Below are 21,836 nucleotides of genomic sequence, written 5' to 3'. Positions count from 1 at the left end.
GTCATTACCTATGTCATTGATTTTTGTATCCTATCAGGTGCATTGTTATTGAATAGTCTCTATACTGTTCATTTTTCTTTCATATAACATTATAAACTGAGAGTTAAAATATGATAAAAGTCAGACAATAGCTGTTCTTAATGAACACAGCAGCCTATTCAAAACACATCACATCATATTGATATAAAGACTCCATAATTAATAATTATCAATTCTTTTTGTCTTTTTATGTACTTGAGATGACATTTAATCACATAAAAATATGATATTATGGATTTCATGCTTATCACAAACTTCTGATGAACATTATAAAAACTAATGTTGAGTACAAAGCTTAGTTAGTGATTAAGGTTCAAATAAAGGTAAAAACAAACTGTAATTGTTTCATCAATGAATGGCACCATTGATCATATCTATTAGAAGATATGTATACATCACAATAAAACTTCTAACCAGAATCTGTGCATTAAATCTAAACATTAGTTCATGTTTACATTGGACTGGAAAGCTACAATAAACAAGGAACCAGAGAGTGACTGAAATGCCTGATTCAAGAAAATCTTTTAATTGAATTCATGTTTGGAATCTGATGTTCAGTAGTTGTCATTTGTTAATGTTTGTTCATAAGTGTTTCTGGTTTCTCTTTTTTTATATAGATTAGACCATTGGTTTTCGTTTTTAAATGGTTTTACACATGTCATTAGGGCCCTTCATAGCTTGCTGTTCAGTGTGAGCCAAAGCAACGTGTTGAAGACTGTACTTTGACCTTTAATGGTTTACTTTTAAAAATTGTGACTTGGATGAGAAAGTTGTCTCATTGGCACACATACCACATCTTCTTATATCTTTTGATACTTTATGTTTGTTAGGTACAACTTTTCAAGGATTTTGTGGTTGACTGTAACCATGATATTCAGTACCAATGACTGCCTCTTTTGTGCTGTAACAATCCCAAGTTAAAAGATTGGTAATGGAAAGATTGCCTTCTTATGGTAACTTCTGGTGTATGGGAAGATGTTTCAGAAAAACATGTATACGATCAGTTCAAAACATATTTTTATTTCTTTTCTGCAATTTGTGTGGAACAACAATTTACAATCAGTGAATTCCCAGTCGGCTTTTTACCATAGCCTAAACTATTGAGTATACTAAATCCTGTTGAGAAATATTACAAGTTTGTAATGAAAAGGTTTATTTTGACTTATGATAACAACTTCTCTGTTGTCAAAATCAACAGAAACAGAAATTCATTCATAAAATATCACACCTTACTGTTAACTAAGGTTAAGTATGAAGGGTGCAATATGTGACGCAGAAGTCAAAATACACCATTCACAAGATTTTTTTTAAGTTCATTTCTATTTGCGTTTCTTATTCATTCACAGTTAGAATTGATTATTGTTTAAGACGAACTGGTTTACTTTTAATCACTAATGTCTACTAAAAAATGTTTATTTGTATAATACTTTTGTTCTCTAGGACAGCTTTATTTAGTGCAGATAAGTATTTTTACTATAGTTTTACCTTCTGATGTTGTAAATAAATCATCATGGATACCAGGATTGAAATTTTGTATTTGCACTAAACAGGTGTTTTGTTAACAAAAGCCTCATCTGTGACGTTCAAATAAAAAAGGTAAAAAGGCTACAATTATAAGTACAAAGTTGAAGAGCATTGAGGACCAACATTTCTAAAAGTTTTGACAATACAATCTCTTCCTGAGGTAGAAAAGCGTTAGTATTTCAAAAATTCTAAATTTTGTATAAACAGTTAATTTATAATTATGACCAAATCAATGATAATTCATTTCAATACAGAAGTGTTGACTACTGGGCTGGTAAATATTTTTTTACCTTGTTTTCTTTACCTGTAAAATCTGTCAGCTGATTCCCAATTAGCATCCCTAAACATCACCTTCTATCTGGTAAGACCTACAAATATACAGGTAACATCAATGTTATTACACAACAAAACATCCTAAGGAAGCAAATATACTTTTTTCCTAATTTTTAAAATAGTATCAAACAATCTTGATCTAGATATCTAAAGAACAGTTTTGTCCATTAACAACATTGCTGCAAGGGGTATATTTCAGTGAAGAATTAGTCCTAGGAGATATTGAATACCTATAGGGAAGGACAATATATGTTCTCACTTCATAAATTTCAATTTCTTCCACTGTAAGCAGACCACATTTGATAGCGCTGTACTGTTGACAAAACAAAGAAATCAGCAAAATAAATTAAAATTAAAAAATAAATTATATATCTTAACAATTCTTCAAATGTGGATCACTGCCTCAATTGAGCTAATAATTTGATAGCGCTGAACAATATGTTTTTTGGATAGTTTTTTTACTTAAAACTACACACATCTTAAGAAAAAAGGACAGTTTCCTTCAGAACTATCATTATAACTTGGGTTTAAAAAAAGTTATCATCTTATTTTTCAAAGTTTTCATCAGCTTAATGTTACCACTATGGAAACTAGTTTATAAAATATAGCCAATCAGTGTGAATGCTTGATAGAAGTATACTATACAATGTTGACACCATGAGTAATTAAAGTAGTAAATGAATGGGGAATATGCCCATGGGACACAGATGATGCTCCCCCTTGCATATAACAATATAAAGGGACATAACTTAAGAACTGTAAAAGTTACCCTAGCCAAAGTGTGCTTGATCTGTGTTTTATGGTAATAAGCATTGTGTATAAGTTTGATAACATTTGGTTGTGGCAAACTTAAGTTAGGGAACGGGAAAAAAAACAAGTTTCATAACATTTGGTTGAGAAAACAAATGTTAGAGAACTGAGCATTTTTTTTTTTTGTAAAGGGGCATAACTTGAGAACGATAAAAGTGACACCACCAAAATATAAACTTGATCTGTGTTCTGTGGTAAAAGGCATTGTGTATAAGTTTTACAAAATTTGGTTGAGGCAAACTAAAGTTAAAGAACCAAAACCAATTTTTGGATATACATACATACATACATTCATATTAAAGTCCATACGTACAGAGGGACAATGGTAAAACTTGAGGTCCCCTCCACTATGACAGTTGCATAAAAAGCTGTTGAGGTTAATTGAATACAAAATCAAGATTATAAATGTATAACATTTTCAAAATACTTGAATTTTAACATATAACTTACCAGAAAAAACCTACAAATAGGTGGTGAACTTGAACAGGATAACAATAGCATAGAAATTATCTAAACAAATGTGAGACGGGTGCAGATGTTACTGGAAAAAATGGGTCTTTTGACCTTAAGGTCATGTCAAAACTGACGGGGTAATCATGATTAAATAAAAGTGATTCACAAAGTCCATTCAATATTTTTAAAAACAATTGGTGACAGCTTTTCTCATTTGTTTATGACAGAAAAGTTTTAACATGTGAAATGTCAATACTTTTAATGTTTTCCATAACTTTAATAGTAAACATCAAAGATTTTGCTACATCAACATGATCAATGAAATAAGAAATGTCTATGTTTCACAGGAAGTCTATATTGATTTTAATACTTTAATACATGGAGAGAAAGAAATAAAATCTTAATTAAATTGATATAATTATAAACCAAAAGGCTGGCTTGTTCCTCAATAAAATGTATGTAAGGAAAACATCTTTCAATCTCAAGGTCGTTACACATCATCAAAGACCTGTCATTCCAATTTTCATCAAAATTCAAAGTATCAATAACAACAAGTGGATGTTAGAATCAACCTTGTCATGCTTTCCTATTGACTTGATGACCACATGGAATGAAAACATAATAGCTTTGATGTATACATATCATTGTCTGTAAACCAACATGCTTTTTTGTCGGTCTTACCTTTTTGTCTAACCATCATAGGTTTTGTCTATCCATCATAGTTTTTAACAGTAAAGGCAAAATTTAATTAAAGTTATGATTTTGTGGTAACAAGTCCTTTAAGTGTGTTGTTTAACAATTTTAATGGATCTCATTTGTTAATTTTTTTTCTATTACTGTTCTGCTTATCTACTATGGTTTCCAACAAAACACAAAATATGGGTAAAAATCATCATTTAAGGCAAAGTACACTGTAGAATTCAGCCATATCAAAAAGAAGATGTAATATAATTGCCAATGAGACAACTCTCCACTTGAGGCCAAATGACACAGAAATTAACACCTATAGATCATCATATGACCTTCAACAATGAGCAAAGCCCATACCGCATAGTTAGCTATAAAAGGCCATAAACCACATTGAGCAGGTCATATCTTACTGATAATTTTATTGTCTATAGTTTCTCCTCATCTACTTTAACCTTCAGCCAAAACACAACATATGGGACAAAATCATCATTGAAGGCCGAAGGGCAATAACTCCTACAAGGGAACAACTGATATGATGATCTATGTTGCTTATACCTAAATATTATAGCCAAAAATGCCACAAACAGATAAAAATGGTAATTGAACTACAAAAACTCCTACAGTATTATATAATACAGTATTTTTAACAACACATTATGTAATATGAATATTACCCTAAGCGTTTTATAACACAGTATTATTTCACAGATACAAATATTTACAATAAACCATGAATGCCAAGAATACGAATTTTAAATATGAGAATTGGTTAACAAAATGACAAAAGACTGAAATTATCAGTTACTTGCAGTTACTGAAAGCTAGTTCAAAGTCCAATAATAAAATGATCATGTTTTCTCAGACTACGAATTTCATTCAGGACACCTCCAAATGGTTCAATGTAAGTTGATTATAATTTCTGGGAAGGAATGACCTTGTGCAATGCTGAAATAGAAGTATTGTCAGGATGCAGGACCATAAGTGTTAATGACTGTATAGCATAAATATTTTAGGTATGTAATAAACTATATAAAAAAATCAATATAAAAATTGAAAAAGACAATATTTAAAGACCTTACTACAATATCAAATTAATTAGTTGATTAAGGTAACAAAACCCTTCTTCATGATTTACCAGTTATAAATATATGTCTTTAATTAAAATCATCACTTCTTTCTACAGGCATATTGAACACATTGGGAAACTTCCATATTACATAAAATAGGACCGAAAGGAAAATCAGTGTTAATAAAAGACAGAACCAAGAAATGTAATTGATTCTGGGTAAGTCAACATGCATCAATGCTAATGTGGTCAGAACAAATACTCAATGTTCATCATTTATGATAATGTTTTGTGTCATAAGTCCATTTCTTGATTTATTTCCTATAAAGTAGTAGTTTTAATGTGGTACCATGCAGAAAAAGACCTTTTTATAATACAAATGTTAGACCACAAGTATTCCTGATGTTGAAGTGTTAGTTACCACATGTCTCAAGTTTGATTAATTGTATTGATTTTTATAGTTCGTTCTTATGTTGTACTGTTATACCACTGTCCCAGGTTAGGAGGAGGGTTGGGATCCCGCTAACATGTTTAACCCCGCCACATTATTTATGTATGTGCCTGTCCCAAGTCAGGAGCCTGTAATTCAGTGGTTGTCGTTTGTTTATGTGTTACATATTTGTTTTTCGTTCTTTTTTTACATAAATAAGGCCGTTAGTTTTCTCGTTTGAATTGTTTTACATTGTCTTATCTGGGCCTTTTATAGCTGACTATGCGGTATGGGCTTTGCACATTGTTGAAGGACATACAGTGCCCTATTGTTGTTAATGTCTGTGTCATTTTGGTCTTTTGTGGATAGTTGTCTCATTGGCAATAATACCACATCTTCTTTTTTATATTGGTAACTATTAGCACCATTTTCACTATTAATGTGGGCATAAGGGCCAAGTAAAAGTAATAGCTCTTTGTTTTAAAATAGAAATACAAAGTATTATTAAATTCATTTAAGGTAATGTAGTAGTTAAGATCATTATATTTTAAAGGAAAATGAACGGACAAATATTATAGACATAAGGACAAATATTATAGACATAAAATAACAAATTTTGAAGATGGTTTCAGGACTTTGATCAAAATGGCTCATAAATCTTTGACTTTTCATTTGGTTATGCACAGCCGGATTAAATCCTAACTTTTTTCATCACATTCGGAATTTGAGATCTTTATTATATTGATAACATTTTTTCTTGGAGGATGAGCAAAAAAAAATTTTTTTTCTTTACATTCAACAGTATTTCAGTTTATAAATTCTTACATACTAGAAGTAGCTGCGAAATCGCGGCAAGTATTGAAATAAACTCATCATAGATACCAGGACTAAATTTTATATATACGCCAGATGCGTGTTTCGTCTACAAAAGACTCATCAGTGACACTCGAATCCAAAAAAGTTTAAAAAAGAGACAAAAAGTTTTTAAATTTCTCTGGCATCAGCCAAAAGCATTTAAGACATGAATTGATAAAGGTCAAGTTTGGGTTATTTTCATAAAAAATGGAGTTTTCTGTGGAAAAAAGATTGTTTCAATGACAAATTTAGTAAGTATAAATACACATATATGTCATGTCACAAATATTTTTCTGACTTTGTATTATTTCAGAGGAAATGCGACACAATGAAATCAGTCACTAATTTCTTTAGTAGTATAGATGATTGTTATAATCACTGATTGTTAAAGGAGCCAATAGAGGGGGGAAAAAAATTCAGATTGCTATATTTCAATTTAAAATCACGCTTTCAAATATCAATATGACTGTGGTTAATTTCAGATAATGTGTCCACTAACTATTCAAAGTCAATGCAATATTAGTTCAGATGAATTGTTTGTCATTTCTATAACTTTAATAAGTATCTCTTTACCGAAAGGTTTCAAAAAAAGTAAGTGAAGAATATTCATTTCTATGTACTGTTTAAGTGCCATACCTAAAGTCATACAAGGATTTACCACTGTTAATATTTACTCTTTAATATTATTACAATACATTTTACATTCAAAACAAACGCTTGGTCTAATGCTATCTAATCTAGAACAAATAACATACTAATATGTACATAAATAAGGTCAAAAGCCTTTTGACAGAAAGTCAAAGTGAATTTTTTTTTTAATGTATACAAAGTGTCATATTGTGGCCATACATGTCATGATACCACAAAATACTATAGTAAAACTGAATTGATTTTCAGTCCTTATAAAAATAAAATCCTTTTTATATACTACTGTATAATTTATTAGTTTAAATGGTGTGAAAATTGTTACTTAAGAACTGTCAATGAAAAAAGTCATTAAAATGCTAAGGGCCTATAGTATAAATTGAAACCCCTATAATTATACTCTACTTTTATCTGTATAAACTTCAGTTGAACTATATAGCCCTACGGGAACTAATTTGATTACTTTTTATCAGTATAACCTTCCACATTTAGAATTAATACTTCTTTGTGTGAAAATAGTTGTAAAAAAATAATGACAACTTTTTAGTGTCATCCGGGCAAGTTGTGTCCTTCATCTGAACATTGTTATGGTACTAGTGATACTTTCATTTAATTTACAATATTTCTAGATGGTTTAATTGCATCAAAAACTCCATTCATAGACGTAAACTAGAGGCTCTCAAGAGCCTGTGTCGTTCACCTTGGTCTATGTACATATTAAACAATGGACACAGATAAATTCATGACAAAATTGTGTTTTGGTGATCATGATGTGTTTGTAGATCTTACTTTACTGGACATTCTTTTTGCTACAATTATCTCTATCTATAATGAACTTGGCCCAGTAATTACAGTGGAAAATATATTCTAAAAATTTACAAAAATTTACAAAAAATTATGAAAATTGTTAAAAAATGACTATAAAGGGCAATAACTCCTTAATGGGTCAACTGACAATTTTGGTCATGTTGACTTATTTGTAGATCTTACTTTGCTGAACATTATTGCTGTTTACAGTTTATCTCTATCCATAATTATATTCAAGATAGCAAAAACTGCAAAATTTCCTTAAAATTACTAATTCAGGGGCAGCAACCCAACAACAGGTTGTCCGATTTGTCTGAAAATTTCAGGGCAGATAGATCTTGACCTAACAGAAAATTTCAATCCTGTCAGATTTGCTCTAAATGCTTTGGTTTTAGAGTTATAAGCCAAAATCTACATTTTACCCTATTTTCTATTTTTAGCCATGGCGGCCATCTTGGTTGTTTGGCAGGGTCAAGCCACACATTTTTAAAACTAGATACCCCAATGATGAATGTGGCCAAGTTTGGCCCAGTAGTTTCATAGGAGAAGATTTTTGTTAAAGATTTCTAAGATTTACGAAAAATGGTTAAAAATTGACTATAAAGGGCAATAACTCCTAAAGGGGTCAACTGACCATTTCGGTCATGTTGACTTACTTGTAAATCTTACTTTGCTGAACATTATTGCTGAATACAGTTTAGCTCTATCTATAAAAATATTCAAGATAATAACCAAAAACAGTAAAATTTCCTTAAAATTACCAATTAAGGGGCAGTAACCCAAAAACAGGTTGACCGATTCATCTTAAAATTTCAGGGCAGATAGATTTTGACCTGATAAACAATTTTACCCACGTCAGATTTGCTCTAAATGCTTTGGTTTTTGAGTTATAAGCCAAAAACTGCATTTTACCCCTATGTTCTATTTTTAGCCATGGCGGCCATTTTGGTTGGTTGGCCAGATCACCAGATACATTTTTTAAACTGGATACCCCAATGATGATTGTGGCCAAGTTTGGTTGAATTTGGCATAGTAGTTTCAGAGGAGAAGATTTTTGTAAAAGTTAACGACGACAGACGACGACGGATGACAGACTACGGACGCTAAGTGATGGGAAAAGCTCACTTGGCCCTGTGGGCCAGGTGAGCTAAAAAAGACACTTCTCGTTCAATGTAATGCTAGTCATAAATTAACTATTTTATTAAAAAGAGAATGTAATAAATTTATTTCAAGTATAGTGCATTTTAACATAGATTTCTCTTTTGTTCAACAAAAACAATCAATTTTAATCTAAAATCATTTGCAAGAGGCAATTAATCAAGAAATAACATTACAATAAAACTTTTTGTCTTTACAACTGTAAATGATTTTTTGCCGATTTAAAATATAATTAGTACAATTACTGGGTATTCTCTTCAGTTATGTGTTTATATAATTCATTACATGGTCCAAAAACAGTTTTTATCTGCATTTCAATGAAAAAAAAAGTAATCAGACTCTCTCTAGCATTGTTATAAGCTAAAAAAAAAAAAAAAAAAAAAAAAAAAATACTGGTATAATATTAAATATATGAAATAAATAATATTAACAGCCTTCTAATGTACACACAATACCAATACACCTTATTGCTATTTGTCCACCATTACTGGACATCACACAGTTTCCCGTAAAATTTTGATGTCATGAACAAAATATCTGATGCCACAATGGAAAAGTGACTGTTGTATGACGTCAATAGTTAAAGAGGGATAGATTCTAGGGTCAGCAGGGAATAGCGATAAGGTGTATGAGAATACAACAAGCCATGCATAACAATAAGATTTATTATTAGATAAATAATAAAATATTTTGCAGGATTACATTTCTATGGAAGAAATTGCCATCTGAGAACACTATAATAATAATCTGTCAAAAAGCAACCATTAATATTATCTTAAGGAGATACTACATCATATTTACAAGGGTAATATATGTTTTATGGAATGTCTGGGTGATAATTGGTGGTTAATACATTGTAGTATGTAAATTATTTCTTTTTAATAATCATTTAAGCAACATTAAAAGCTATATCAAGTTAACTTCTATCTAGATTACATTTGAGGTAAAATACATAACAAATTCGTATTTAATTCAAAATCCATTTGTTAAAAGTAATATGCAGTGGATAGAACACACTATTGTTACCTTTATTGAGTTATTTAGATCTTTTTTCTGATCTTTTAAACACACTTTTTAAAATAGTTTCTCCACTTTTTACATTATTTCATCCTACAATAGTGTAAATGATACAATTCAATGATGATTCTATCAACATAATATATAAAATAAAAAAATACACATTGGCTAGATGGAGACTGTGAAATGGACAACCAAATGAAGTGCCTTGCACACATATATTTGCTAAGCTTTTAAAAAAAAAAAAAATATATATATATATCAGACGTACTTATGAATATAATTATTTTCTGTGACTGTATCTTACATTAATTTGTAGGATCCTTTACTATAGATAATTTAGCTGATCTGTAACAATAACATCTTCATGCCTTATATATCATGTACTGTAGTACGCCGCTAGATTAAAACTGACGTGGAAAGGTAACACATGCCCACCGAAAGCTCTTTTTTTGAGAGCCCAGGTGGTCGTGTGGTCTAGCGGGACGGCTGCAGTGCAGGCGATTTGGTGTCACGATATCACAGTAGCATGGGTTCGAATCCCGGCGAGGGAAGAACCAAAAATTTGCGAAAGCAAATTTACAGATCTAACATTGTTGGGTTGATGTTTAGACGAGTTGTATATATATATATATATATATATATATATATAAAATGACTGAATAAATAGTCAACGATCAATCTTACAGGGCGATGGATCATGTAATATGATTCTGTACACTACAAAATATAATATATAACAAGTCAAAAAGGGTACAACATCACCATTAAATAACTATAAAATACACAAATATTAGATATTTCGGATAACAGATATCCTTCCTCGGTAATTGCACAATGACAAATGAATCATGTCAATTCAAATTGAGACTCTATCAAAATCTTGATTTATACAATTTAAGCGAACGCTGGAACAATTTTAAAATTTCCAAACACACCGCAAAGACTACAGAAATATGCCAAAAATAAAAATAGTTATTTACGATGTGAAATGGCACAACTCTAGATTTTCAAAGGTTGTGACAGTTGAGATGTTATAACTGCATTGAGGGCAGTCCTCAAACAAAAAAATCAAAAATGTCCTAACCGATCAAGGATGGTATAAATTAGACAACGGTAGGGCAATTACAACAGAAACTACATATTTAAGCCTCCCAAACGAATATCAGTATAATACTGATTGAAAAAATAAGTATTGTATAATGAGGTAAAATAATTGAACGTGGCAACGTACTTATACATCATCCCGAATCAATGAAAACCTGTAATTTAAACTGTTATTTTAAAAATAATTTCGAGCTGTAAAGCCAGTACTAAATCCGGCGTTGTTTGAAACAGGTAGTCACAGGAAAATGAGGGACTCGTTCTATGTTTTTTCATTTATACCCTCTGGGGAGACTGTCCGTAACTTTCTTATCCAAAATCTTTCCCGAGCGACTCTGTCGACCTTCGACCAACCCTCGTTGTGGTCTATGATCGTGATGGTAAGGTTTTTGAGATCAGCTTGTGTGTGTCCAGGTGATCTCAAATGACGACTTACGGGTAGGTCGGGCTTGCAAGTGTAGTCACTTCGATGACCATTCATGCGTTTGTTAAATGGCTGCTCTGTCTCGCCAACATACTGCATGCCACATCGACATTGAAGGAGGTATACAACATTCTGGGTTTTGCAAGTTACATTGCAATATATAGTGTACACAGACCCAGTCGAGTGGCAAGTAAATGTTTGAGTATTCAGTATTTGTTGACAAGTCAGGCAACGTCTGTTACCACATGACTTGCACCATCCTGCAATTGAACAGCTTTTATTTGAGGAGACGTCAGCTCTAACAAATAAGTCTTTCAGACTTGCTGGTCTACGAAAAGCTAAGACAGGAGGATTGGGAAAGATCTTGGATAATTTAGGGTGTTTTGCAATAGTTTGCCAATTGGCACGGATCAAACGTGAAAGGTTATTAAAGGCTGGATTGTATGTAAGAACAAACAGGACTATTTTGCTGCGCCTCTTCCGTTTGTACTGTAAGAGGTCATTGCGGCTGTTATTGTTAGCGCGCGCAAACCCCTTATCTATGTCCAATTTCTTATAACCTCGTTTTGTCAAAAATCCGCGAAGTTCCTGTAACCGTTTCGTGACAGCCTCCTCAGAGGAGCAAATCCGCTTGACTCTGAGAGCTTGACTATATATATATAACTCGTCTAAACATCAATATATATATGCTATAATAAACTGATCATTCCCGTAACTTATTACATACAAAAATTGATAATTTTAGCTTATTTATCATCATCATAATAACCAGGTATATGTATATAGATGAATTATTTTGCATTTCGACATTTAAATCAATATAACATTTTGCACTCTACACACCTTTACAAATATAGAAATTCTATGCAGCAGGTATTTAAATAAACTAATCATTTGAATAGCACTAATACTGATGCATAGTAAATACATACTTATAATAATGATAATACCATGGTATAGAATAAAAAGTCACAGAAGAAAAATGTCATACCATAATGGTACATGTATTAACAAATTTGAAGAAGAAAAAATGTCATTGGATGGATGGGCACAAAATTGATAAGACACAGGACAGAAGGACATAAAATAAATAAGACAAAAACTAACAGGACAGAATGGCACAAAATTAATAAGATAAAAATAAACACCACAGAAGGGCACAAAATTTTTCAAAATTAGTAAGACAGAATATCATAAATTTTAGAAAACTGTAAGTCACATGACAAAAGATCACAAAATTAATAGGACAAAAAGTCACAAAATTAACAGCACACTAAATCACAACAAATTAGTTTACCATGGTTTGAATACATAAGACAAAATTTGCAATGCTGAATGATGATTTATCAAATTTCAATTATACAAATTTATATATTTCTTGGCACCATGAGTCTAGTCAACAAACCAGCCACTAGGACAGCTTATTTACTCAACTAAGATATGATTACCTCCTGATAATTTTTGTCATAAAATATTGTTTACAAAACTGTTCAATATATTATAGTTAAACAAAAACACAAAAAACAACTTTAAAAAATAAGTCTTTAGTAAATAATCGTAAAAAAAGCTTAAATGTGACTTGACTTTCTGTACTGTGATTTTCTTTCCTACATTCTACATTCTACAACCACATATATGCTATAAATTAAGTTATACTATAAGTCTATATCAGAGAAACCTTTTTTTTTATTTTGAAAAATATACGGTAGTACATCAAACTTTTTCACATTGTTTTACTGATGCCAAAAAAAACCCCTAGGCCTGTGAATTCCAGTTTTTGCTGCTGTGACAAGCCATGTTTTAGCCAGTTTAATCACTGTCACATGGATAATTTCTGCTTCAGTGAAAAGCAATGTTATAAGTTATGCTCAATGAAAGTCTTAGATCTAAATTCAAGATATTCATGTTTTCTATTCATGTTGTGTGTAGGTTAGTGTACAATTTGCCTTTACACAAATCTCACATATTCCTATCTATGTATGTAAAGGTCTATTGTATTCAACAGTTTACCCTTTCCTCCATAATGATGCCTTTTGACGCCTTGAATTCTGAGGAAGACCCAAAGTTAAGATAAGGGTTGTACATAAATTTAGAATAAGTTAAAACTTTTAGAAGTTCAGGGCATATAAATGTTGAAAATATGCTGCACAGTATTTTGACCTTTGAAAAAAATAGTAGTGCATATAAGTTTTCCATTGTAGAATACAATTTTTTCAAATTGTCAATGTAAAAGTGGTACAGTTATAGCAGTAAAAGAAGTTCCTATTTGTTTATATAATAAAACAACCTTTAAGGTTATCTAAAGCAGGGTTAATATCCAATTATCAATATCATATTAGATTTTTTTTGTCACGACTCACAAGTATGCATTTGATACTTGCCACTGGACATTAAGTGTAAATCTATCATCAATAACCATGGTGATCAATCCAGGAATGTTTGATATGAATGTTTTTTTACATTTACAAACTAGAAAATTCTGTGATTTTTATCATGTATCTATCATGAGTCTTATGTAGACGAAACGCGTGTCTGGCATATTAAATTAGAAGCCTTGTACCTAATTTTTCACAAATACTTTTTACACATTTTAAATTGGCAAAAACTTAATGTGCTTTAATATGCCTCCTTGAAATTTCCTTAATTTGATTTCAAATTATGGGATAAAGTCTTAAGTAAACACAGAAAAACATATCATATCTTTGTTGCATTTAAATGGCTTGCATTATTAATTTCCTTATTTTAAATGAAAATGGTTAAATTAATCAGTTATGAAACTAAATGGATATAGATAAAAATATAGAAATGTTTTACTAGTAAAGTATGATTTATTCAAATAAATATTCCAATGCCACAAATTTCTCTTAAACGATGTAAAATATGAGAGGGTTTGCTGCAGATGTGAAGATATTTACTTTTGCATCTTTTTGATATTGTATGATATTTGTCAAACTTGCAATTATACCAAAACTCTTTATTTTTAAGAGTCAGTAACAATTATTGACACTTAACAGTCTATTTTTCAACTTGGAATTATTTTTAATTATGGAATTTGCATAATTTCTTGTGCTTGAAATTTTTAATGAATTTTATGTTTATTCTGTATTTTAAAGATCAGTGCCGTGCACAACACTTTCTATCACAAAGCAGATAGAACATGTTCAAAAGAATGTATTGTGCCACGAACAACGCTATCTATACAAAATACATTGTATGGAAAATGTTATGCACCACTCCAAACCTTTTACTACAGAATAAACATGAAATTAATTAAAAATTTCAAGCACAAGAAATTATTCAAATTCCATAATTAAAAATAATTCCAAGTTTAAATTATAGTCTGTTACTTGCTCTCTGAAATTGTATAACCTTAAAAAGTTTGGGGCCAGTCGTGGCTTACTACAATGTAAGACCCCCCTCCCCCTCACGTAACATACCTTTAAAATCTGCTGTGGATGACAGCAGTTAAAGCAAGATGCTGCACATATCAATCCTATATTTTATCATATGTGCAGAAATATAATGTCAATACTTAGATTATATCAGGATGGTCTATTATGAATTGGCAATTTCATTTATTTTCAACATTATATTAGCTTTTATAGAACTTACGTTGATATTCCATTAGGAACAATAATCCCAGTTCTACCACAGGGAATAACAACAATTATATGTACTGTCCGATTAATGAATGATCAATAAAGTATTAATTGTTTACTTACAAATATGACAAATATTTCCACTTCACTAATTACATCTCCATTCATCAAACGTGCGTTCAGGTGGAACTGTGTGGGTGGGGACGTGAAGCAAAGTTGACAGAATAATTGTGGTGTATATTCCAACTGTCCTCCTGTGTCAATAAAAAACAACTTAAAGCCAAGATTATCACCACTCAATAAATTATATATGATGTTCTGTCTGTTATTAAGAATGTGAAAACACAAAAAAGTTTGTAATAACATTCAATGTTGCTCGGTCAAGTGTAAAACATCAGAGAAAATACATTTCCTAGGTAAAATTACAGGTAAATAAGTTCTCAGGTAAAAATTGATGGGTGATTCTTACAATGTTATCATCAATATTCGGGAAATTTTCCAAAAATAATTTTTGATAACTTTCACTGTCAAATGTACTTAGTTTATTAAATGTCTGATATTTAGATCCTCATTTAATATTAAGATATATAACTAAAAGCTAGGGTGTTATGTAATATTCCATTCATTCATTCAATGCCTACAACTAACTATGTTTAAATTTAATTAAATACATCGCAGGAAACATTTTCATCTTCTCATTTCTGACAGCTGGTAATTCTATGTAACAGTACCAATTTAGTTATAAATACATCATAATACATGACCTTGTCAATTTCATCAAAACTGACACTTTTCTAATAGAGCTTAATACTTAATTTATCTTAAAGGGGCACTAGCTACGATATATAAAAAAAAAATAAAGTATGATTTTTTTTAGATCAATCATTAATCAAATTGGAATAATGAAATAATAATTTGATTTTAGCAATCAATTTCCTTTAATTTTGTTGAAATAAGCGATTAAACATAATTTTTGACTGATTCACTTGCAAGTGAAAACGTCATCATCATTCTAACCGGTATTCATGTGAACTTCAAGTTAACCCCTAGCTAGAGATTGACAACGCATGCATTGTACGTGTACTGGTTATTTAAAGAAAAAGAATGTCAACAATGAAAGTGAAACTACGGTAAATCATTTGATTACTAATTCGATGCACATAAAATCATTCTTATATGGTTAAAAACAATGAGAAACATCTATTTTTAATCTATAAAATAAAATCAAACAGACCTATAAAAATCCAATTGCACGTGTTGGTTTAATCTATTCGTATCTTTATTTTTGTTTACATCGCTTATATGGTCATCTGAGGTCAAATCGATAGTTAATTAGATGGCGTCTGGACTAAAATACACACGAAACGAACCTATATATTATCTACCCCAAGCTCTGTAAACTGTTTATTTTAGACTTTTGATAGTTTGGATAAATGTTTTACATTGTTATTAACCAAATATGAGAATTTGAGTCAAATCGGTTACAATGAATTTGACAGCTAGTGCCCCTTTAAAAGTAACAAACTTAATAATATAACTAATTTCTATCTTTTACAAACTGCCAATTAAATATTCCATCACAATTTTCATCAAAATTACAAAAAAATATAAACATGTATTTTGACATCTAAACATATGCTTCAGATATAAAAAAAAATCATCATTTATAAAAAAAAATTTAAGATATTTAAGTCATTCAAATAAGTACAAAAGTCTATAAGCTAGTCCCATAATATAATTAAGTTACTCTCAAACCCACACTTGCAATGAAGGGAGTATCATATTGATGGTGTCTGTCCGTCTGTGCTTCCGTCTATCAACATTATTAACTCTTTCTTCAAACCAGTAAATGAAATGTCAGTCTTAAATGGTGTTTTGTATATACTTTTTTCAATTTTATGTGTCTATTATTGAGAGTGAGGTTAGACTAAAGGATTAGAGAGGAGCACGGAGGGGTGTAACACATTCAAGCTGTGCTTATAATGCATCTGGTTATCCATCATATTATTATGCTTTAAACAGAAGATTACTTTCATAGGGATTTCTTTTTCAACAAACAAAATGTAATAAAAACCATAAAACAAATATAATATATCTGAATTTTACTAATACTAATTCTGGCAAGGGTACATGTAGAAGTCAAGTACAGTCATTAATTTACTTGAGTTGTTACCTAGTTAATTTTCTGACTGACAAGCATTCAACAAATATTTTACTATTCAAATAAGTCATAGGGCTAGTGAAAAAATATCTAAAATCTTATCTACCCATAAAAAGGATTTTAATTTTAAATTACTTATCAGTAGTATTTCTTTGTATTAAAGTATTGGCCGTATAATTCATCAGGGGTGGAGAGACACACATACTATAAAACCTCATACTGGAAAAGTTAATGCTCCCCTACTATCTTTATAGAAAGGGCATCAAAATAATGTTGTTTCATGAATTAAAAATCAAAAGGAGCCTCTTGGTATTGTTTTGTTTTAAAATATAAATACCGTTGCTTCTGTCATTTCAAAGATTAACAATCATTAGACTGTAGACGGTAAGTGATTGATTATTTGACAGCATGGAAGTCTTTGGAATTTTTGCTAATCAGATCTTAATGCTTGTTATTTTCCTTCATACAATCTCAGGTGCTAAGTCTCATTTTTCTTTATTGATTTATCTACGTTTAGAAGACAGATTAAATCATTTATATTCTTGACTGCTGATAAAATCCTTTGTATATATGAAATACATTTATGTTAAAATTCCATTTCTACTGAGAGTAAAGCATTTAATTAAAAGGTTTATCAAGGTATCAGTGACAAGTTTGTTTGCTTGATTCCTGTCATACATATGTATCTTAGGATAGGGGGAGATAACCTCTGGACTGAAAACCTCTACCATACATATGTATCTTAGGTGGTGTGGAGGGGAATAACATCTACCTTGATACAGAATTAACTAGGGGGAGATAACCTCTAGGCATATAACCTCTATCATACATATGTATCTTAGGTAGCATGGAGGGGAATACCATCTACTATGACACAGAATCAACTAGGGGAGATAACCTCTGGACTGAAAACCTCTATCATACATATGAATCTTAGTTGGCATGGAGGGGAATAACATCTACTATGATACAGGATCAACTAGGGGGAGATAACCTCTGGACAGATGGTCCGAGTACACAGTTATTTCGTAGTGCATTTCTTTTAGACAATAAATGAAAATTAAAAAAATCCCACCTGCTCTTTCTCAATAATATTTTCACAGTGTGTTGTACTACTTTTGGGGCAAATTATATCAAAATTATAGAAAACTTCATCAGCTCTAACTCAAAATATGGACAATTTTATGTTAAGGGGGTCTTGAAATCTTTTGACAGCTTCTGAAGAGCTAATTTTTGACCTTTTTCAGCTGGACCTAATCACTACTTTACATTAATATTTTATGACCCAAATTTTTTTACAGTGTCATTTCACCCCCCAACTTGCTATATGAGGCATAAAACATGGAGAAATAAATTTGGAAGGGGTATAACAAAAATTGGCAAGTAACACACTGTCCACACTAAGGACTATATTCGTGGACAACGAAAATCAAAGGACGATAACTGTGTACTCGGACCAGATAACCTCTATCATACATATGTTTCTTAGGTGGCATGGTTTTGAATGATATACAATCACTGTCTATTGATGAGGTAAATAGTAGTTTAGCGACTTTTGAAAAACTGATATTCACTGAGGCCAATGGCCGAAGTGAATATCTTTTTTATTTTTAAATCAATTAAACCACATATTTACTCAAACAAAGGACAATAATTGTTTTATTTCATCTTCAGAGAGAAATTTATGTAATAGCAATTATTTACCAAAAACCAATTATACATCAAATGTTTTTTACCAAAGTTATGCACGTCAAAGCTTGTGACGTTTTGCGCGGTGAATTTCCTTTTTCAGCAGGTGAATAAGCTCATTTATTCAAAATCCCATTCTTAAAGAAAAACCTACTAAAATTCTATCAATAAGGAATAACATCTACTATGATCCAGAATCAACTAAGGGGAGATAACCTCCAGACAGATGAACTTGATCATACATAAGTATCTTAGGTGGCATGGAAGGATTAGATGAAGGGGAATAACATCTACCATGATACATAATCAACTAGGGGGAGATAACCTCTGAGAGGATAATCTCTATTGACATTTTGTCAGAGAATACATTTCCTTCATTTTTTATGTCCACAAATAAAGCAATATTTGTAACTGTTCAGTGTTTTTCAAGATGTTATCAAGATTTTAAATTTATTTCCTACCAGTAGAGTAAATAGGTAAAAAATTGACAAATATTTTAAAGGGTTACATTCCACATTCTACCAGTCTGTAGCTAAGAAAAAGGCCACCATTTTAAAAGTCAGATTTTTATTCTTCATACTGATGTTTACTTTCTGGCCCATGCCTGGTATATGTTTTCAAAATTATTATCTATTAAGAATTTAACATAAAGGGTATATTTACAAAATTATATAGTTTTCTATAATAAATATTTTGATACTAGTATGTCATATATTTCTATTATCAAATTTCCATCTTTCTTTGTTTCAAGATTATTTATTTTTACTTAAATTTTCTATATATATTTTTTTATTATTTTTTTTTCAATAGTATTGCTATAAATCATGCAGGCTGTTATTTTTCTATTTTGAATTGTTCTATCTTTATCATGCTATGCCTTTTATAGCCGACTATTCAGTATGGGTTTTTCTCATAGTTGAAGGTTGTATGGTTAACTATTATTGCTTACATCCACTTTATTTGGAACTCTGTTGGAGGATTGTAGTCTGATTGGCAGTTAAAACACATGTCCTTTATTTTTATATTGAAGAATGAATTGCAGGTCAAGGTGACTATTTGGTGGATAATGTTCTACTACACAAGCGTACTGTTATGGTTGAACAGTAATCAGAGAAATAGACTTTCAAAATTACATGCAACCAACTTCTGGACAGACACACCCTTGCCCTGTTAAAAATATTCAAGGAATAGTATTAGAAATTATTAAGAACTGTTTGCTCAGTCCACCTTAAAGAAGTTTGTTAATTGGTATTGATAGTTATATCAAAAATATTTGTTTAAAATTTGTTTTATAAAATTCTTTTTGGAACATCACATAATAAATTCATTATACAGTATTTGTGTTATAACTGATAGATTCATTGAAGAACCAAGTTTCACACATTTAGAAGTTATGTTACATTTGAAATTCAAGCGAACGATTGTCCTTTGGTATTTTTATCATTTAGAATATTCTAGTACCTGAAAGCTGTAGTTTGAACATTCTTTGTCTCCCTTTAAACTGTTTCCAGTTTCTTTTACTTTTGTTTTCATATAAGTTAAACCCTGTCATTATTTCCTGAAATAGAAACAAATTGTTGAACTAATTAAAGTAATACTAAAACTAAAATACTCTGTTGTTTGGTTTTCATGCTCCAAATTTTTATTTTTTATTTTTAATTTCTTCAAATTTTGGTGTTAATTATCTTGATCAGGCCACCCGACCCTTAACAGTTGTTGTATGTCACATCTTGTATTATGCTTTATGTAATGTGGAAAAGTAGGTATAAATTGCAGATCTTTTTGATTGTTACTGCATAATTTTCTGCATAATTTTTCACATTTTTTTTCAGCTTTAGTACAAGTTGAAATTGATTGTTTATCCTACATGGACAAAACTAGGCAGATTGTATAGACACTTGTCTATTGTTAAGAGTCTATGTGGTCCTCTATATGTCTCTTGTTAATTTTGTTGTTAGTTTGATGTCTCAACATATCTTTGTATTCATATTGAATGGAGAAGGCTTTGTGTGCGACATAAGTTATGTGTACTGTAATTCACAGTATCATATGTTCATATTAATCACAACATGTTATGATTATTTCATAGACATCTGACATAGAAGTAGTTGTTAGTTTGATGTTAGTGTTAACCTTCCTGGGTATTGTTCATATAAACAAAGTGTAACCCATTTAATTTAGTGATCATTAATGATAACATTTAATTTGCAAATCTGAGGACCCTGATTTTTTCAGGAAAAACTTCACAAATCTTTTAATACAGGTAACAGTGGCTGATCAAAAGGGGGGGGGGGGCATCCGCCACTGTGTAATACAATTAATAAATATTAATTTTACTTGAAATGTCTGAAAATGGGTTTCATTTAACTTGAGGTATATTGTCTCGGGAACATTTACCTCTCTTTTATAACAGGGTCGTAATTACATCTAGGCAAATGCCTCATGTACAATGTAGGAAATTTCAAAAACAAAAACTTGTCTTCAGACTTCACATCAAATTGCTTTCACTGTGAGTGACTTGCAAGATGCAGCCCCCTTTTTAGGGATTCATGTATCTCATTTTTTATTTAGTTTTCAGTGTTATTTGACAAAAACACATGAAATGAAAATTGCAAAAACAATTTGCACGTAAATATAAAGAAAAAAAGTACTAAAAGTACATGCATTCATTATTAATGGACATGAACACCCTATAGTCACCTTTTAGCACCCGCTAGAGGCATCTGAATATATATATAAAAAAATATAGTAATTTGATGGACTTAATTACATTATTATATAACATTTTATGTCATTTACAAGTATGCAAGTAACTTAACTTCTTTAGCAACATAAACTATAAAGATGACACTAAAACATGAAGTATACTATAGTGTTTAAAAAAAAATTGATATCTGAATATTTCTTGTGAAAAAGAGATAACGAAGATTTTAGAAAAAGGTCGTCACCAGAGGTCCTATCCTACAATGATACAGGACAAAATACAACAGACGACCTGACATCTGTCAGCATACTTAAGTCGCTTGTATCAC

The 21,836-nt window shown here is 30.7% G+C and overlaps 1 protein-coding gene across 6 annotated transcripts in view; it reads right to left on the bottom strand.

The window, feature by feature from the left end:
* Nucleotides 1–21,825, bottom strand: part of LOC139521778 (myb-like protein X) — a 52,947-nt gene extending 31,122 nt beyond the window's left edge. Inside the window, exons 1-4 of one of the 6 annotated variants that reach the window (XM_071315388.1) lie at nucleotides 21,753–21,825; nucleotides 20,266–20,362; nucleotides 15,078–15,208; nucleotides 1,854–1,931 (exon numbers count right to left, since the gene is read on the bottom strand). The gene's annotated coding sequence lies outside the window, so the exon portion shown is untranslated. Of the gene's footprint in view, nucleotides 1–1,853; nucleotides 1,932–9,836; nucleotides 9,921–14,967; nucleotides 15,042–15,077; nucleotides 15,210–20,265; nucleotides 20,363–21,752 lie in introns of those variants that run through there. The other 5 variants (XM_071315389.1, XM_071315390.1, XM_071315392.1 and 2 more) reach the window with 5 other exon arrangements.
* Nucleotides 21,826–21,836: the final 11 nt, after the last annotated feature.

Source organism: Mytilus edulis, chromosome 4, assembly GCF_963676685.1.
Source record: "Mytilus edulis chromosome 4, xbMytEdul2.2, whole genome shotgun sequence".
In the NCBI taxonomy this organism is placed as follows: domain Eukaryota; kingdom Metazoa; phylum Mollusca; class Bivalvia; order Mytilida; family Mytilidae; genus Mytilus; species Mytilus edulis.
This window is presented reverse-complemented; position numbering and strand designations above follow the sequence as displayed.